This window comes from Poecilia reticulata, linkage group LG4, assembly GCF_000633615.1.
Source record: "Poecilia reticulata strain Guanapo linkage group LG4, Guppy_female_1.0+MT, whole genome shotgun sequence".
NCBI lineage: Eukaryota > Metazoa > Chordata > Actinopteri > Cyprinodontiformes > Poeciliidae > Poecilia > Poecilia reticulata.
In genome coordinates, this window is record NC_024334.1 from 13,976,869 (window position 1) to 13,985,040 (window position 8,172).

General features: G+C 39.1%; 1 protein-coding gene across 2 annotated transcripts in view; it reads left to right on the forward strand.

The window, feature by feature from the left end:
* naaladl2 (N-acetylated alpha-linked acidic dipeptidase like 2) overlaps positions 1–8,172 on the forward strand; it is a 415,941-nt gene that overhangs the window by 86,450 nt on the left and 321,319 nt on the right. The gene's annotated exons all lie outside the window — the stretch shown is intronic.

Consider the following 8,172-nt stretch of genomic DNA (forward strand, 5'->3'; position numbering starts at 1 on the left):
CAAGTTAAACTGTGGGGACAGTGTGCTTTAGGTTACACACCTCTCCCTTCTTTCTCCAAACTCTCAAGCTTTACTTTGTTCTCATCTGACCAAAGAACATGGCTCCAGTATGCATAACCTTTCTCCAGATTGTCCTTAGCATACTTCAGCTTCAGTACTTCTGGTTTGAAGGCATCTCTTCTGTGTAAGTGTAGTTTTTCTTGGCCAAAATTCTCAGTTTGTTTCTATGCAGGGCTCTATCTAGTGACTCTTATTTGACAGTACACTTCCTGACTTGGCTCTGTCATTAACCAGTGGTTGGTTCTAGGCGCTGTGGACTCACCTCTCACTAGTTTTTCCAGAGTCTTTGAAATCTTTAGCTTCCTACCTCTGCCAGACTTGTTCTGTACTGTGGGACTCTGAATTTCTTGATTATACTTCTCACTCCACTTCTTGACACTTAAACGCTGTGATAACTTTGTATATTCTGCTGCTTTTAGAGCATCAACAATTCTTTTTCCTGAGTTTAAACTGAATTGTTTTGTTTTTGGTATGATTCCTTCTCAAATGCTTAATGAGGATTTTAAACTGTGTATAAAATGCTCATACTGTAGGACAACCCTTCGTTTTACAAAGTGAAAGTGGTTTGTGCTTTGGCTATTGAGAAAGGTCAGTTCTCAAGGGGGCTAATAATTTTGACACTGTTAGCTTTTGGTTTTTGAGAAAGAACTTTGTTGTGCAAAAAAATAAATGAATGTATGCATCCAGAGTGTGACACCGCTCTCTGGGCTCACCACTGCTAAAACACCTAAACTTCAGAAGTTAAGAGCAGGAACAAGGACAATGTACATTTCAGTTTCTAAAGTAATTCAGCTGTTGATTTATTGCAAACTTCTAAATGAACATGATGGGAACCAGTCACTCCCTCATTCTATTACACCCACTCACTGTCTTACTTTTGTGTAATCAGACCTAATAGGATATGAAAGCTTGGAACACACAGTAATGAACTCACACTAAACGCGCCTACACCATTAGCCCCCACCATATCGCCCAGAACCTGCATGACCTTCTCTATGATTATGTGTCGTGATGGATGTGGTCAGGTACTGCTATTTAATCATATTGATAGTCATGATGGAGAATTTACTACGTGGAAGTGGCAGCATGGCAGTGACATATGTTCAAACACACACTGAGACATCCACAGCCACACACTTGCTCTGTGCTGCAGCAGGAAGGAGAAACCGAGCCGTCTTGTTTGAACCAGATAGGATGAAATCATAAAGTGCATAAACAAGAACAGAAGAATACATTTACCTTGCACACACATGTATGCAAATGTAAGGTAAATGTAAGGTTTTAAGCTATACTATGTTGTGTAAATTAAAAGACAATGAATGTTGCTGCAATTGAAACGTATAAGAGGTTTCACTTTGGGTTCGGTTTTATTTTGGCCTCTCAAAACCCTTTAGTACATCTCAAATGACAGTTGAAAGAAAAATATGTAATTTGTATTAACCATCTCAATCTGTCAACATAAAATGAATTTCAACATCTGTTGAAAGGAGTTCATCTGCCCAGGGCCTTTGGAAGACAAAGAGGTCCATAGCATCATGCGCATGCTTACAATTCTGATTAGGAATACAGAGTACTTGGCAGATCGAACTAAAAATGCATCATGTAAACGCCCTGATCAGAATATTCTGACTGAGAGGGCTGGTTTATGTAAACTGCCTTGTGTCAATGTGACGTACTTCTGCCTTCAGTGGGTAAACGCTTTGTTGGAGAAGCAAAGCCTGTCTGAGGTCTCTCCTTCTGTACTGCAGAAAGACCAATAGCACGTGTTGCTTAGCCTTTAGTTTAATTACGGAGTGCAGTAACATCTCAACTGTTATCACACCCTGGCATGGGTCCATTCTGCGTGCTCAGCAGAGACAGAACCAACACATTACTGTGTTTGTTTCTATTATTCAGCACAGACAGAGATACAATGTCTTCTGTGTGCTTTTAGGGAATTTCTACAACTCTGCAAATGCAAGCACTTCTATTGAGAATAAAACAGGTGCACAGAAACACACATCATGATTAGATTAAGTAACTTTGTGCCCACATAAAGTATTCATTTGGATTAATTAATCCGAATACATTTCAATCTAATTAAAGAATAGTGAGCACTAACCTCTCCTGGAATATTACATGCTTGTGCCATATTTGTTGTTGCACTAGCATGACTGCATGCAGGATTCAACACCGTTTGTGTTGAACCCTGCTGGACCAGTGAGAGTAACATATGATGGAAACATTCTCCTGAATATGCCAGAATATAGAGTGCTAAACCGCACCGACCTATGTGACCTATGGGGTTGTGTTTTCCCCTGTGACTGACATGTTAGCATTTGTAAGGAAAAGTCGAGACATAACATTTTTGAAACCCAAAATTCTGTAATTTTAAATTTCAAGCCACTATGCTCGACAGCTGCTCTTATTAGACAGCCTTAACCTTGACTGCAACCATACAAGTGTAGAACACATGCAGGGGAACCAAGCAGATGGAAAATTCTGACCCTGCTTGTTTTTACAGAAAACTTTGCAACTGTAACACGGGCTTTTATACCGCATCAATCAGCACAGAGCTGTGCCTCCAGGAATGCTTATGGAGCTTCGGAAATGAGACCTCAGCATCGAACTGCAGAGGTAATCACCACTGTATCGTTCAGGTCACTGCACTGCTTACAGGGATGAGGAAGTAGAGGGAGGAGAATGTAATGTGTAAGAAATGAGCAGGGGCAAGATGGGAGGGAAAGAAAATGGGGAGGACAGCTTGGTTGCTTTTAATGCCGCTAGTAGCACCTGTGTTTTAATGCTTTGTTGTTCTCAAGTCCAACCACCTTAAAAATGGTTTATTGGGCAATGCTAAGTCTGTGCAGGTGAATTTAATTGGCCTTTTCTTGTAGGTTGAAAAATAAGAAATATTTAAACTCAAGATATATCAGCTGCTCTATATTCAATGTTCTCAAAAAAGTAATTGGGCTACATAAATCCATAAAATGTGTGGCAACTTAGCCTAGCTTACAGAAATTCCACATGTGTTACGGACTCACAGCAGTGACCAGAACTGGGATTGGGTGTCTTGTTAGGATTTAATTGGAAATCGTGTTTGAGACCATTGACTGGAAGGACAACCTGTTATGAACTAAAAGGCAGAGATCTGGATCTGTAGGACATGCACTTTCTATTTCTGCTTAATGGCAATGAAACGTCGCTGAGTCATGTCTGGATACCTTGCAACAGAACATCATGGCAGTCCTGGTCAGATGATTAAGACGTTTCTGAAGTTACAATGTTTGGCTATTCGTTGACACTGGTTTAATTTGTTTTCCGCCGAAGCTGTTATTTGTCACAAACTGTTAAAATGACAAACTTTCCTATATGTTAAAGAAATGTTGTACCAATTAAGAATTACCTGTAATTTCAGGGAATACCAGTAGTACACACCACTTAACTATAAACCACTGTTTTGTTTTGGTCAGCTCCTAGTTGTAATATATTGCTGCAGTAATCTTCCAAGTAAAACAACAGCTGCCTTGATACCACTGAAAAAGTTTGTTCTGTCAGGAGTCCCAGGAGAGTTTGAACGGACCCAGCGTGGGTTTTTGAGCTTGTGCGCGATCCCAGAAGGGTCAGACTGACCATACATGTGCTTTTATGTTTTTTGGGGGGGATTTCAGGAACTGACGAGACCCCTATTGGTTCATCTGATCATGACGTCTGCCTCACGCGAATTAGAACAGCAGGAGGATTAAACGGGAGCATTCGGACCCTCAGCTATTGAGAAACGATTGCTTGTTGAAGGTGTGGACTTTGGTTGAAACAATCTGATCTAATTTTACCCATATGCTAACGTTTAGCTGTGATGTATGTAATGTCTCAGCTCCATGAAGCTAATAGAAAATTGCTTGTGCAATTGTGTGTACACAACCACATGGGAAGTAGGGTCACAAAACTTTTTCCAGCAATAAAATGTCTGAAACATTTGTCTTACTCTGACTGTAGTGGCTCAAAGTTCACATCCTTCACTCCGTGTATAGGCAGACTTCAATTCAAAAATAGCACAGAAAATCAACATCACTTTTCGCAACTTCTCTTTCCATTTGCTGATTCCAAGGTTCAAATTCCACCAGAGAAATCGAGCTCAATGGGAGAAATTCCAAATGGAGCATTTAAAGCAGTGGTTCTTAACCTGGGTTCGCTCGAACTCTAGGGGTTCGATGAGTCGATCTCAGGGGTTCGGTGGAGCTTCTGCCGCGAAGTTAAAGACACACTTGTGTAAAGTCGTGATGACGCCCCGCTTTGCCATCACTTGCTGCAGAGGATCACGTTACATTGCTTAGACAATCAGAGCTGCAGAGGAGCCCTGATGGAAGGAGTTCCACTGTCAGCATGGATTTGAACTTGTGTCATTAATTACTTCAGCAAAAATCACAATTTTTACCAAATTCTCTAGCTTTCGGTGTACTTCTAAATCTGCTCCTTACTCGCATCTTTTCGGGGTAGGTGCTGTCCCTTGTGGCGTGGTGGTGGTAACACAACTAATATAATTACATTAATGAATCAGAATACCGCAAAGTCTTTATTATTTATTATTAGTTTTTCTTTCTCTTAAGAATGTAGAGCTAATTAAATAATCTAAACAAGACCTTAAAGTGGTTCCAGTTTCTCTCGATGTTGAAACTGTGGCAAATTTTAAATCCCTTGGGTCATTCAGTCAGCTCAACTGTGCTGAAAACACTGACTATATTTTGAAGAACTGTTCTCAGAGACTCTACCTTTTAAGAAGACTTAAGGATCTTGCAGTGACTATGTCTTGAATTTGGGGGGGGAAAAATCATATTTTATTTATCACTACAGAAGGGTTTCATGAATGCGCATAAGAAACTGGTGGGTTTGGTACCTCAAAAAAGGTTAAGAACCACTGATTTAAAGGGAGATGAGACATATGGCAAGGTTACATTTTTACAAATCATCAGTGGAAGAAATGAGGACTTGTGGTCATTACTGTAAAAGTAAAGATTAACTATGTAGAAGAGAGAAGCAGTTTTAAAAATCAGAAATGCATTGGTCTGGAAGGTAATCGTTAACATCCTACGTGTTAAGAAAATCTGTTTTAGGACAGATTATTAGTTTCTCTTTTGTTTGAATGAAGTCATCCTTCTGGGCCTCTGTCTTTGATTATCTTTCCATTATTTGTGGACAATTTCATCACATTTATTAAAAATATAAATGACTTCAACAACTGGCCCCCATGAAACATGACTAAATAATGAATAGGCAAATTATCGAGTGAGAGATTTTGTTTCAAGAAGTTGTTATAATAGTCATTTGATAACTCCTCTCAGCACTTGGAATTGTGGTAAAATGACTGTACAACTTTTCATGACCATATAGATGCATGATAAATTTTCTAAAAAAAGTCATGATATAGGGATAATGCAATGTGTAAAAGAAATGCAGCAATCAGTTTTTGTTGTGATAAACTAACAGTGTTACCAGGTAAAGCACAGGAGTGTTGACTAATGGAACAGAGGTCTGTCCTGATTCAGAGAACGTTTTCATCTCTACAGCACAGGTCCTAAAATAACATTTCAAGGCCAGTGAGCTTTTTGTCAAAGACAGCATCTCTCTATTTTATTCTTCCTCAGGGAGACAAAAAGCAGCCAAGAAGAAACAAGGTGTTCAGCACAGCTACAGTATGAAGTATTTTTTATCCCCCTATAGCTCATAGTTCTTTATTTTTCACTCACTGTCCCTCTACATGCATCCCAGAGTACTATTCTTTTAAAGAGGGCATTTGCTGCACTCGACTAATCAATAAATAACTACCACTTCGCTGTGCCGCTGCTGCTGCTTCCTTTTTTTTCCCAGACCTGTGTAATTTCCAGCGCAGTGAAGCAGTCCCTTCTTAGCAGAACAGCACAACCTTCTCGCCAATCCCAGGAAAGCCCACGCACATTTATAATTAAAGCGGATTCATATTTTATCTCTCTGGAGTCTGATAATTTCTATTTTTGTAAGTGAGGAAGGATCTAAAGGGAAGGCTTGACAGGAGTCCTGGACAAAGGAACAGTGAAGGAAAGTGTTACCTTTTTACCCAAAGAAGAAAAATGTGGGTATATTCACATTTTTAAGCTGCTGAAGAGGTTTTGCTCAACTGATTGCACTGTTGTTCAGTTTCTCCTCTACCTTTTATGCCGCTGAAAATAAAAAGAGAGAGAAAGAGAGAGAGAGAGAGAGAGAGAGAGAGAGAGAGAGAGAGAGAGAGAGAGAGGTGAAAAAGCTGCAATGCTTTGTGAAGGTGGGAATGATCAGTGGATCTTTAGAATAAAATAATTTTTTTTGTTACATTAAGTTAAAACATTTTTTTGTGTTTTCCACGAGTGACTCACTGCTGCTGTGCTGGATGAGGACTTTAACTATGAATGACTCTAGTAATTGCCTAAGGCAATTATTAGAACAATTAGTCATTTATATCAGAATTATTACTAAGTCAGGACATCACTCAATCATTGAGAAAATAGCTAAATAGTTCAGTCTCACTTATTGTTCATAAATACTTGTCTGATATGACCTAGGTTTAAAAATAATAGATGAAAGCATACATGTATATGGAATAAATACACACGCACTCAGATAAGAGTACAAAATGAATTTGACAATTAGTTCAAATTGACAAACATGGTATGTATTCCAAACAGCATTTCACAGCACAAATACAAGACTTAGAGGTGTAAATCGGCCGATCATAATCGGCCGATTTACGTGAAAAAGTGTATGATCGGTGATCATCGATCACCGTCTCTTGTTGCCAATCACCAAAACCGATCGATCACCTGCTGTGCTGTCGTTTCGCAGCCTGCGTGTGAAGCTCATGTCCTCTTCCCTTCGCACTGCGCAAGCAATGTGGTGAAGAACTTAAACGCTGAGTGAATGCAGACGTTTGCGTGTTGCGACGGAGAAATACATCGGAGGTGAAGCACGTCAAAATGCATCAACACAAAAGTCTAATATGACATTTAAAAAACAAACACTTGACGGAGTTTGGCTACATCGAGGCTCACTGCAGGAAAAAAGCGAACAGACATCAGGTAAAGCAGCGCACAACCACCAACACTCATCCAGATTAGCATCACGGTCAGAAAGCTAAATAAATAACCCAAAGAATAATTTAGGTCAACGAGCTAGTGGTGTAAGACGCTGGTTCTGCTTTCGCTGTTGAACCGCCGCTACGCACCACTTGTAGTAATATTTCACATACGGAGAGCCGTTCAACCTCCACACGCAATGAACTCTCACACAAAACGTCTGTTTAAAGCTGCAGCATGCACCTTAAACAAACTGACAAAATATTTTACATATGTATTAAAACTTACGCTCCTAAAACAGATAATGTCAGGGGGAAAAAAATCGATCTTCTCTGCCTCCTCCTGTCATTCTGCAGAATTCAGCTCAGTCATAAAGATCAGAGGCAGCACAAAACAGCCATGTTCTCAGGAAGTTTTGATTCAGTAACTCAGGATTGTTTATTTTGATGCAACCTGATTTGACTTTGAATAAATGTTTGCTATTTTACTTGACATTAGTTGGTAGTGTTGTGAGATTTATTTGACTTATGTGTAACTTATGGTACAGAGAGCCTTACTGTTAAATATTATTTTTCTGATTGCAAGTTTTTCAGTTGTCCTTTTGACTGATTAGCTGCTGTATAGTGCCTGCAAGTATTTTGCATGTTTATGTCTAAATTAGATGAATTTATTGCACATTTTTTTCCATTTTGCCAGATCGTAGCATTTATACCTAAAGCGAAAAATTAACAGCCAATCCAGGTGATTGGTAGCAATCGGTGATTGACAGTGATCGACCCTCATGGGAAATCAGAATCAGCAACAAAAAAGCTGATCGGAGCATCCCTCCAAGACATTATTATTAGGAAATAAATGTCTTGTGGATATTTGACTGAAATAAAAACCAATACCCTGTAGAAAAAAAAATCTTAATCTATTTCAGTAATAATATTCACTTTTCAGTAATAATAAGGTTCATCTATCTATCTATCTATCTATCTATCTATCTATCTATCTATCTATCTATCTATCTATCTATCTATCTATCTATCTATCTATCTATCTATCTATC